This window comes from Cygnus olor, chromosome 7, assembly GCF_009769625.2.
Source record: "Cygnus olor isolate bCygOlo1 chromosome 7, bCygOlo1.pri.v2, whole genome shotgun sequence".
NCBI classification, from domain to species: Eukaryota; Metazoa; Chordata; class Aves; order Anseriformes; family Anatidae; genus Cygnus; species Cygnus olor.
The window spans coordinates 26154458-26167200 of record NC_049175.1 but is presented as its reverse complement, the minus strand read 5'-3'; the positions used below and the strand labels follow the sequence as shown (position 1 = coordinate 26167200).

At 37.5% G+C, this 12743-nt stretch overlaps 1 long non-coding RNA gene across 1 annotated transcript; it reads right to left on the bottom strand.

The window, feature by feature from the left end:
- Positions 1-901: 901 nt before the first annotated feature.
- On the bottom strand, positions 902-11977 carry LOC121073551. Its single transcript, XR_005821783.1, has 3 exons — positions 11836-11977; positions 3064-3285; positions 902-1028 (listed from the first exon to the last, which is right to left on the bottom strand). It is a non-coding gene; the product is annotated as an uncharacterized LOC121073551 (long non-coding RNA).
- Positions 11978-12743: the final 766 nt, after the last annotated feature.

Below are 12743 nucleotides of genomic sequence, written 5' to 3'. Positions count from 1 at the left end.
AACTTTACCACACACTTGAATATCAAGGAATTGAATTCAAATTTGTCTCCAGACAATAGTGATTCAAAATAACAATATTTAAAAAGTACATATTTACCTTCTACTCAACAGAGCATCAGAGCATTCAGTCTTGTACTTAAGTAATTCCCTGAATCAGAGTGCATACAACCTGATACTTCTTCAAGACTTTGTTGTGTACAAAATAAGTTTCTGTCTTCTAGCCAGCAACTGCCTGGGTCACAGTGTTAGCCTCTCCCTCACTAGTACATCTTTTCACATTTAATTCTTTTCCAAATATCTCGGTCATTCACACTAGGTGGCATTCTGTTTCAGTAGAATGACTAGAGCAAACAAGGATCAATTCTAATAGATCATCTTTGCTCTATATCCTTCAGAAGAGAGGTAAAGACAGATCATTGAAATTGTGGAGGAAGCACTACTTGTGGCTATATTGTGTTATTCTGCTGTGGTTAATACCAAGCTGTTAAAAAGGGCTTCCATCTAGCAGCTCTCAAGGTTGGTTGTCAAAAAGTCCATTATTCTGGAGTGGAACTAAGATATCAGAAAAAAAAAAAAAAGCTGTCGAGATGGCAAGAGCAGGAAAAGCTCCAAAATCATCACCTAGTATATTACCTTTTGATCATATTTTCTCCATAAGGGGCTTCCAGCAAGTGAGTATGTCATTATGGTTATAGTCATGGATAGAGTGTAAGTACATTACACATGTAAGTATTGCAGTTGTTTCGCTGCAAAATGTTTTTGAATTATTATTTCAGTTTCCTCATCTTTATACCTGTTATGCACAGAAGCAAATTTCTCTTTATCAGGCTTATTGCTGGATTACTCATTTTTACTATATTTATAGAAGTTTCTACTATCTTTTTTGATTTTTCCTCCTGTTTCTAGCAGGTCTCTTTGGAGGGCACTCATCCCTTTTATAAACATAACACTCAACGTGTATTATTTCTTCATCATGATGCTCAATTTTCTCTATATTCATGTGTGCTGTAGTCATGCAGTTACTTCAACTGAAAAAAAAAAAAAAGAAAGAAAAAAAAAAACAATAAATAACTAAAACAAACAGCAATCATGTCCACTGCCTAATCAATATACAACGTTGGAGCTCTACCATAAACACTTTACTTACCAATACCATGTCATTCTGGACTACTACAATGGGAGCTTGTGTCTTCTCACCATCTTTCATAAGGAAGAATATTGATATAGCTGACCATGAAAGCATGGTTAAGACATTGCCTATGTACATTCAAAAAACATATAAGTTCAGTGTTACATGGACTAAGTGTTCAAAAGACTTCTCCATGGAGGATGAATTGTTAAAGGCAAGTTTCTCATAGCCTTGGAAACTTGGGCAGCATGTTGACAGTAAGCCTTTAATTTCAAAGATTCAGCTTCATCATTACCTGATCTCAGTATGAGAACAGTCAAATCTATTTTATAGAGAATTTTCTCAAGCTCTAGAGTCAAGGCGGATACATTTTTCAAGTATTCCATCTAGCAAACATTCCCATGATGTGAACCACTTGGTGTTGCTATAGCTGACCGTATTGGAGGCCTTTCTATTTGTCTGGCCTTTTAAAAAGATGGTGCTTGGTTGCCTCATGAAAAACTTTGATTCAAAAGGCATTTAGATACAAAATCTTGACAACAACATTTCTCCTATGCCTCTTAGAAGAACAGAACTAAGATGTTTCCATTTTCTTTACAATTGTCATGTTGTGAGTTGTTTTGAGGGAGCTTTTTCTTTTTTTTTATTGTTGTTTCGCTTTTGAAGTTGCTGTCTGTCTAAACAGAGATTGTATTTAAGATCAATAGCATTGGTCTAAATGGGCCACTCTGCTTTGATATTGAAGCTAATCGGCTCTTGTTTGGCTTTTGAAACCTTTCAGGAATCGTCTCCACAACATTATAATGACAGACTCCTTAATGGAAACTCCTAATCTATTTGAAAGTGGATTTCCCAGGCTTTGTGTGACTAACTGGAAAGTTTGTTTCTACATTACAACAAACTTAGTTACTATCTATTCTCATTCTGTATATTCTGGCTGCAAAAAACATGCCTGAATCTTTTATTGTCTTCTAATAGTCCAATATGTGTCAGAAATGCATCTTTCCATTATTCTTCTCAGCAGAAAAAAAAAAAAAAATAAAAGCTCTTTTGAAGGACTTATGTATGCAAATAAATTATATATTTACTAATTATTCAAAAGTTTTGATTCATGGGAACAGTGTCATTTATTACTAGCAGGACGGATATTTTACTTAGAGTCTATCCTGGTATCTCCAAACATCTTCTTATCATAGAATCACAGAGTCATAAAATGGTTTGGGTTAGAAGGAACCTCAGGTATAATCTAGTTCACCCCAGCCCCGCCATGGGCAGGGACAGATTCCAGTATCCCTCTTCTTCACATAAGTTAACGTCTAAGGCTAAAAAGGGTATTAACATTGTGGTTCCCACTATAACATTGAATTTCAGGGCTGAGTAGTAGGTTAGCTAGAAAAAATAAACACTTTTCTTGCAACTAAAACAAAATGCTCACTTGGACTTCAAATATGTAAGCATGAGACGTAAAAACTGCTCTATTTGTGTTTCAGTCAGGAAATTGGTAATGTAGATATCAGGATTTCAGTTTCCAGACATCTATAAACATGGAAAATTCACCAGAACAAAGGTGCCCAGGTGATGTTCCCCCCCTTGTTATTCCAAGACCTGTCATTTATTGCTCAGATGCTGTAGCTCTCCAAGTATTGCCACATCCGTAAATACAAGCCTGTCTGTCCTCTGAGCCAGAGTGCAGAAAGATATAACACTGCATACACTGGGGTTTTTAAACAAAAATGTGGTTATATCGCAGAACACTTCACACTGGGCACCTTTCTTCTCTTCTTGTTGAAACTCTCAGTCAGACTTGTCTAGTATCATGCTGTGAGTCTACAGCAGAGCAAGGCACAGACCCCAACAGACCTAACACGTCCTCCTCCATCTTAACATGTTTCATGTCTGTCCAGCCAGGCTCCTCTTGAGGAGTTCAGACTGACCTGGTGTATTCACAAGGGTGACTGCTCTTCCATTTTTTCACTTCCTTTCCATACACAGAAGCTGTAGGATTTCTCAGGGTCCTCATCAAAGTGCTTGCTATTATTACGAATGTTCTCTGCGTTATCACGGTAGATCCCTTCATTTTTCAGCGCTTTTTAAAGCTTTCCTCTTGGAGGTGTCTGGAATTGCAAGTCAGAAGAAGCAGCATCTGGAGATGTTCACTGTCCCATGCACAAATCAGGAGGAAACTTGGGATCAGTTTTCAGGTGGTGGAGATGTACCAAATCTGATTATAACCCCAAAATATTGGTTTTTGGTAGAAAGAGGAAACAAGACTGAGCTGATTTTGTTAAGAGACAACAGCACAGTGATAACATGGCTCTTCAGAGACTGTGGAGGTTGCTTCTTCAGCAGCTTTTTACTTTTGATCTCCTTTCTCTATCCTGGCAAAAGTTTTACCTTTTGCCAGCTGAGGCAAGAAACAGAAAGATTTTTGAAGAGAAACAGATTCTGCAGGCAAGAGTTAACTTATGGTGCCTGGGATTTATTCAACCGTCAAGGTCATCTGTTCCATAGAATCCCATATCCAAATTCAGAGAGGAAATCTTCCAGCTGATGAAAGGTCAGACCTTTGCCTTCCACATCCACTTTTGAAGAGAAAAGTCCTACATTTTGTAGGTGAGAGCTCAGTGTGGTGTTTTATTAGAAACCCCTAAAATGTCAACCTGTCTCATTGTCACTACCAGCTTCTCTCTTTTAGCTCAAAAATAACTGAATCTCCTTGGAAATGATGTAAGGTTTGACCTTGAGATGTTCAAGGCTGAAGGACTGAAATGCTGTGACACTGCTTGATCTAAAGGTGTCGAAGCTTCACTTGACTCCAGATCTTCACTTATAGAGGCACGGAGTTTCCTAGAATGTTTTTTGTAAAGACTTCTCAAAGACAACATCACTACTTATTTGTTTACATTGTGGTTTCACCTGGCATACAGCTAAGTTCCACACGGCCATTCACTCCCTCCCTCTCCCTGCCCCCAGTGTGATGGAGGAGAGAATCCGGAAAAATAAATAAATAAATAAATAAATAAAAAGATAAAAACTCATGGGTTGAGATAAAGTCAGTTTACTAAGTAAACTGCATGCACAAGCAAAGCAAAACAAATAATTAATTCAATTCATTCACTACTTCCCATCGGAAGGCAGGTACTCAGCCACTTCAAGGAAAGCAGGGCTCATCACATACAACAGTTTCTTGAGAAGACAAATGCCATCACTCCAAACATCCCCCCCTCCCTCCTTCTTTACCCTCATCTTATATTGCTGAGCATGATGCCATATAGTATTGGACATCCTTTTGGCCAGTCTGGGCCATCTGTCCTGGCTGTGTCCACTCCCAGCTCCTGGTGCACCCCCAGCCCCCTCACTAGCAGGGCAGCAGAAGAAGCAGAAAAGTCCTTGTCTCTGTGTAAGCACTGCTCTGCAACAACTAAAACATCGTTATCACCACTATTTTCATCAAAAATCTAAAGCACATCATCATATGAACCACTGTGAAGAAAATTAACTTTATCCCAGACAAACCATGACAGTTTATCAAGTTGGCATGCAGCCACAAACAGATTTCATTGTATGTGTATATGTGTATTGTATTGTAAATGTATATATATGTATGCATAATTACCTTTATGAGATTTACTACATTTACAACAGAAATGCTTAGCTCTTGAATGATGCAGTCATGCTCCTGAAATTGTTTCATACCAGAAGTCAGCTTCTTATCCAACAGAAAAAGAAAAGAGAGAACTTTGCATCCAGTTATCTCATGGTGTTTGGCTAGGGCACCATAAAATTCAAAAATGAGATTTTCTGGAGGAACACAAAAGAAGAAATAAAATTGTAACAGTTTCTAAGTTGTCACAATTTTCCTGGCACACCATATAAACCAGCTGCATAGTAGCTAATCCCTGAGAAAATCTGAGCTATCTTTAACAAATACCATTTACTTTTTTCTAGGGTCATTCCTGTGGCTCTCTATTGTGAGATTTGTCTTTGCTTCTGAAATGTGGATGCCAGAATTCTTCTCCAGTTGAGCTGTCATTCCAAAACAGTGCTGTGCTACTGATCTGGCACCAGAAATCCACCGACAGTATTAATCAACTATGTGTTGGGTAAGAAGCAGTTGTTAAATCCAGAATGAGGTACAGATAAACTACTACAAGCTTCTTTGGTTGGAGGGATTAGTAGATGCTACTTTGCTGTGAGTTAGGTGCCAAGAGAAGCAGAAGATTGAGGAGACTGAGTTTCTGTTTGGCCTTTGATCACTGCACTATATTAAAAAAATCACTAGATCTCCCTTATGCAGCAGGCTTGCACTGTCAAATTTCATGGAAAATTTGTCTCTGTGCAATCACACAACATTTGGCCTGAGGAACACTGAAAATATTGTCAAGTGATGTTACCCCAATATTGACAGGGAAGACCACTGTCCCTAAAACTGATACACTACTTCACACTCCTTTCTTCATTTGAGGATGTCAGGGCTGGCTCTTAACTACAGATGGGATTCCGCTTCACTGGAAATTCAGAGATCATTTTAATTTCTTAGATTTTCAAGTAGTTGAACTCTTCATTCTTGAAGGTCAGTATTGAAGAAAGAAGCCACTTCAGGAAGTCATTCTGTCATCTGAGGAAGGCCATTTTAATGCCGGCTTTTATTTTACTTAGAGTTTCTGATGAATACTGCATTCCTCCTTGAAATACCTATGCTCCTTGCCCCAGAAATTCATTTGAGAAGCTTTTTTTTTTTTTTTTTTAATCTACCAGTCACTCTCCAATACTTACAAAAGGCTATTCAGTGTTTTTTTTCAGTGTGCATTGTTGTTGGTTTTGTTTTGTTTTCTTTTCTTTTTTTTTCTTTTTTATTTATTTATTTAGTTAGTTTTCCTGAGAGCCTTTTTAGGAATCAAAATTCCTTACTATTTTCACAAACATATATTCCCTATTTTCCTATTTTCCATGATATTTCCTGTTGTTTTTTCCTGGTTGGTTGGTTGTTTTTTGTTTTTTGTTTTTCCATACTAACAAGGGATTAGCTCAAGATAATTAAATTTTTCCTGTTTTGTGGTGATTCTTGAGAACAGATGCAGGCCAAGTTTGACAATTGCAAAAATTGATCAGAGAGAAAAAGCTGCAATACAAGTTAATAATGTCTTAGCAAACTAGATGAATCTCTTCATTTCAGAGCTGCATTTAGTCCTGTTGCTCTGCATTTCACATGAATCATAAATGAATGAAAAGGATACTAATGAAAAGGATACTAATAGGCACAGACAGTTCTTTGCAGGATAGCAGAGTAACCTGAACAGCAAATGGAATGATTTTGGTTTGCATCACTGAGGATTAGCCTAACCAACATCAGCAAGGACTATTAATATTGAAACTATGACATTTACAGATACTTTCAATCAAAGCCTCTGGGAAAGGTGTTTATTGCATTTAAAAGGACTTTGCTTAACCTTTATGTGGGTGATGATTTCTTAAGCCAGAGGCTAATGGACATTTGAAGCCTGAAAGGGCCATTAGATTATTTTGTATAACTCCCTGCTGGCTAGGCAGACTTTCTACTTGCACTTTTTTGCTAAAGGCATGAGACCAAAGCCATATTTCAGGGTATTGGTAAGAGCACACTACATGCTGGAATAGGGTGCTGTGACCCTGATACCCTGTATTGTCAGCCAACATATCCCAACATTCAGAAATCTCACCAAACTCACTGTCTATATAGCCAGGGCTTGCAATGTTGCACTTACCATGCAATCAGAGCTGTTTTGCTCACTGAAGCACCAGGAATATAAAATATCACTGAATAGAAACTCATACTCCTCTTTACTGCACTCTCAGCCAGTATCTTCAATGTGTAAAATATTTCACAAAAATACAAAGGTATTAGGTGATATTATGTCTACATTCCAATTAATATCAATGCTTTCTCTCTTTGCTAGCTGACTGTCTAATAAATTGATTTCACTGCTTTCAAAACTTTAAACAAACTTGGACAATCTGTCAAGGAGAAGTATGAGCCATTAAGATACACAATTACATTACTTCAAGCCGTAATTAAAAAGTCGGGTCCCTGCTTCAGTCCTCAGCCATTGATTTCTAAGGAAAGAAAGTTTCAGCGGTGATGTAAACCTCAATGAATCACCAGATTTGAAACAGAAAAGGAAATTTAACTCCTCCCCACAAATCTCATATAGTAGAGCTTTACTGGGAAGAAGGGAGGGGGGAAGGGGGAGAAGACTAAATGACTGTAAATTTGGATTGCATTTTTATAACCATTTAGGATTGAAGTCAAGTATAATTTGACATTTTATTGATACTTCCAGTATTTAAAGCTGACAAGTACTACATTAAATTTTACCATTTATATCTGATATGACAATAAAAAGCCTCTTGCTTAGGAACGGTTACAGTAAAATGTAAGTAGAAATGCCATGGAAGAAATGATCTGTCTACTTCTGTCCACTAATCCTTCCAAGCTTTCCAAAGCTTTTTCTTCTTTTTCCTGAACAGCCTTTGAGCTACTTTATTTTTCCAATTTCCTGTCCATGCTAAGAATTTTATTTTAAAGAGACAATGATGAAGCCAGATGATCCTTGTCACTTGTTTCATTCTTCTTTTCAGTAGCTGTTTTGTTTCCTGATGAAACTGAAATGGCAAGGCTTCTTCTCTGCTTCAAATATTTTGTGATTATTCCCTGAGATAACTGCAAAGGTGTCACCATCACCCTTGTCTGAGTACTGGTTGTATCTTTCCATATCTTTGTCACACATTGAGTCTCCTAAACCAGAGGAGCAAGAGAGGAGTAGCACAACAATGGCAGTGTGTTTGCTGTCATTTTTATTGTTCTTGAATGCTATCTGTTTTTTTTATTTTTCCAAAGAACTTCTCTGCTGCTCTTTATTAAAGAGAAACCAAATTTCCAATAGCTAAAAGAACTTTGTCAGAAAAGAACTAAAAGATCTTTGTTAACAGAACAGATTCGCCTTCTACTAGATCAAGAAAATGAACGAATAAGTAAATGTGTTATATTTTTGAAAATTTAGATGTCTTCTTGAGAAAAAAATGTAAGATGAAGGTATAAACTTACTAGGAGTCTAAACACCTGGGATATCAAAAGGTCTAATGTAATACACAACTGAATCAATTAAAAGACTAAATCTGTTAAATGAAGATATTTCCTCTCTGATATCACACCAACTGGTGTTTCATTGAATACCTTTGAAATGAAAAACCTCTTAAAAGATAAAGAGAAATAAAGCTGACAAGAGGACTGATGTGTCCAGGGAAAGACAGATTGTTGCTATTGTTTATCTAAAAAGAAGCATTGCTTGAATATCTGGAATAAACCTCTGGAGAGCAAGGTTCACAAACAAAGATCAGAAGAACATACGAGGTTCAACAAAGGCCACCTCTGTCTTTAAGCCACAATTTATCTGTGTTATAGGTCTATAAAAAAAAAAAATGACATTTCCATACACCAGTGCAATCTGTTTAACAGCCTTCTCCTGCACTAGAAAAAAAATTATGTTGTTCATTAGATTTGCTGAAGAGCTTCTGAGTAATAGGTCAAGGGATCACTATCTCCATTATTTTCCAGTCCAAAGTTTTCACTGCTTATGTAGCTGGAAAGGTAGCAAATTTTTAATCCTGGTCTTAAAGCACTAGGGTGGGATGCTGAGAGCTTTTAAGATATTTGAGCATCTGAAAGTCAGTTTTCCTAGGGTTCCTTCCACTTGCTGTTTCCTGTTCATCCCACCACCATCAACCTACAATAACTTTGCCTAGGAACAACACCGAAATGTCTGAGGAATATTTGTCCCTAGTGGGTCTGACCTTTCCTCAGACTCACTGTGGTGTTTGCTGCTGTGCCATGGTTCTCAGCCTGTACTTGGCTCAAGATGGAAAAGATAAGGTCTTTTTCTTAGTAGTAGGAAGCTGGAGACTGTCAGTTTAGCTCAAATGGGATTATCAATACCCAGCATGCTAGGCAGTGAAGCACCTACCACAACTGACAGGAATTACTGAGTAACAGAATGAGTAGGATGTGGACTGCATCTTACTTAACTTGCAGACCTAAATCCAGGAGAAGACAAGATAATTCTGCCTTTAGCCTTAAGGTTCAGTGGTTAAACTATGAAACCTGATGTTTGAGTGGGGAATGGGAATCCAGAGCTTCCAGAATGTCCACCACTGCACTTTTTCACACCTAAAATAATTTCCTTTCATGGACAGCAAGGATACTGCAGGAGTTATAAGAAATGTCATTTCAAAAGTAGCTGTAAGAATTTGATTTTCAATCAGCCCTACCTTGAAGCACTTAAAGATATTTTGCAATAGAAGTAACAATAAAAAAAAAAATAATAATTTCCACAAACTTTAGCTATCCCTCTTCCCCCAAATGTGAAAATAACCGTGATTCTTTTGGTTTGGGTGATTTTTTTAACAATCCATAATAAATGCCTGGAGAGAAAATTCAGATGTATGACAGAACAGCTGAAAATATAAAGAAAATGTAGATCAACTTGCAAATTTTAGTCATGACTGTAAAAGAGCCCACTGAAGTGAGCACCATGGTATATATAGTAAAAATACAGTCTGTAGTCATTCTTCATTTTAATCCACTTTTAACATCAACAGAAATTCTCCAGAAATTATGAAATATGTGAAGGTACCGGAGTAGAAAAACTAAAGTTTCTCCATTTCTGAGATCTGATATTCCTCCTTCTAGAAAGAATCATATAAAAATACCATGTTGCTCCTGAATTCACTATAAGGCACTGAAATATTCAAATCAGCTTTGCCTGATCACAGGAGTTGACGGAACACGGTACACAGAGTGTTGTTCTGGAGATTTTTTTCAGTGTTAATAAAGAAGTTATAAAGAAAGTCCAGATTCAGGGAGAGAGCATGAAGAAACTCTCCCCTAGACATGAAAAAGATGGGATTCAGACACTGTAATACTTTTTACTATACGATTGTTGTCTATCTGTGTTCCATTCAACAAATCAAGGCAAATACTATCAAGGCATGCATAATGTCTTCAGCAACAGATGCTGACAAGTGCATTAATAAATCATGATCATCATTAGAATTCTTAAACCAATATTTTCCTGCCTGACATGTTGTTTGTTGTAATTTCATATTTAGTTTAGTTTATTTATTTATTCAGAATGTACTAGTCTTTGCATAAAACATTAATTGATCAAATGGCTGTAGAAGATTAGTTTACAAAGGTCACTGACAACACAATTAGGGTCTGAAACAGACAGTTGATGTTTTGACATGCAAGATGAGAGTCAGGACTCTGGAGACAGTAGTGATAAGAGTTAATTGTGAAATGTTGTGTGTTGTCAGTTGAGAGTCAAGTTCAAGCAGACCTCGTGTCTGTATTTCAGTAATATTGGGTATTGGTTGAAAGGATGGAACAAATAAAATTTGGAGTAAATGCATTTGAAAATAAGACTGCTGTTGTAGGCTGTGCAACTATTCCTCTATTTCTAGTTAGATTTTTCTCCTTTCCTCTGTGTTAGACGATGGACAGCAAACCTTCATGCCCCCTTAGCAAAACATCCCTCACAGATTTTTAACCAAATTAGCTTTCACTAATTTTGCACTAAGAAGCTATTTCTTGTCAATGCTCTTACTGCTGGCTAGGTAACAGTGGGCCTTCAATGCTCATGCAACCTTCCTTAGTGTGCTGCATAAATGAAGCTTTCTTCTCTGTTTCACCTTCCCACAGATTCTACTCAAACAAACAAACAAAATGGACAAGCTGGAATCACCATCGCATAGATAGCATTACTCCGAGAAATTTAGAAACACCTTTGGCTTTATCTGGCTTAAACGCTGAGAGAGAGGCAGATATGTGCACTCCACACTTTAAAAATACTATCTGATGGAAAAATAAGAGACAAGATCCTATGTTCATCATCCTGGTTACCAACAGAGAGGACTGGAAAAAGAAATCTACTGAGCTGGTTCATCTCTGACAGTAGAGAACTTCTTGCCAGAGTAGTAAAAAAATTAACTTCAGTAAGCCACCACGTGGCTTCTTCAGAATTTCCTCAGGGAAGGTCCACAGTCACTGGTACCTCCTCTTCTGCATTAGTGACCTGAGAGCAATAAAACCAGCTGCCTTCTCCAACTCACATGCCCAAGTAGATGAGGAAGAGGGTACATTGCAGAGCTTATGCATCTTATTCCCACAAGGGAAATGGGTACAAATTGTGATTCTTGTTCTGGTGAAAAAAAAAAAATAATCTAGATTTTGTCTGTGTATTTTGTTCCTGCAGAAACATCTTCATGCAGTCCTATTGTCCTTAATAGATTCAGACCCCAGAGCTAGTAGATCAGTACCACAGTGCTTTCTCTTTTCTTCTCTTATAGCAAACAAGTGCCTTGGTTACTGTCAACTGTTCTGAAATGATACTAGGGAACAGGATTGATCCTGTGAGAATCCTATCATGCTCTGCAGAAGTCATGTTTATAATGAGTGAAGCTAAGACACTGACTTCAACTTACTCAGTTGTGCCTAAGTACCTCTGCTGACCAGGTCTCGAGGGGCTCCAGAAAAAAAAAAAAAAAGAAAGAAAAAAAAAAGAAAAAAAAAAAGAAAAAAAAAGCAACACAAGAGAGAAGGTTTTTTCCACATAAGTGCAATATATGGACAGCAGTGTTCTTTTACTTCTAATAATTATTTTAAAACTTACCTAAACACCGATTCATGTGTCCAAGCTGTAAGCACTTCATTGATCTGGTAAATATACAGCTAAGGATTGCTTAGCACAACAGACTTGGTGGCTGTTACGGTCTATCAGACAAATGTATATTTAGCCCAAAGTTGAAGCATACATTATTTACTTGGTTGACATTAGCAGCTTGATGAAGCTGCTCTGGGAGCTGTTACGAGACACCAATATGATCCAGAGTGGCAGAAATGCTGGCAAATGGAGCCCTGACATAATGTCTCACAGCAGCTGTGTAGCATCAGCTCGTGGCTTGGATTTGAGATGAGAGCGGATGCGTGGGCAGAAAGCAGGTGCAGGTTTTCCTAGGAGGGCGCACAAGCCGTTCTGCTGTATGGCATTCTTCCTTCCCTCTTGAAGACTAACGGAAGTTGCCACATGATTGGAAAGCTAAATAGATTTCAATAGAGCAAAAAGATCCTTCAAAAAAAAAAAAAAAAAAAAAAAGCAAATTAACTTATTTTGTTCTTGCTTTGTTATTGATCTAACAGCTAGCTTCTCAGAATGGCTCAGCCCAGAATAGAAAAGATGGTTTCGAGGAGTTTTTATATGAATGGGGACTACTTCAGATAGTGTCTCCTTAATTAGGGTTCAACAAGTGACCAAAGAAACTAATGAAATGAATGTATTAAGGGAAATCAATCCCAGAACAAAAAACTTTGTTTCTGTGGTTACAATGACATGTTATTCATTCCACAAATTCACTGTTTACCCCTTCCTGATCCCCACTTCACAGTTTTCCATTTCAGCTGCACCTGAGAACAAAATGAGCTCCTCTCCTCCCCATCCCACCCCCTTTTCCCCTTTTTTTTTCTTTCCTCTCTCCCTGTCTCCTCTGTGATACAGGATACTCAGGGCAAGGATGTTATATT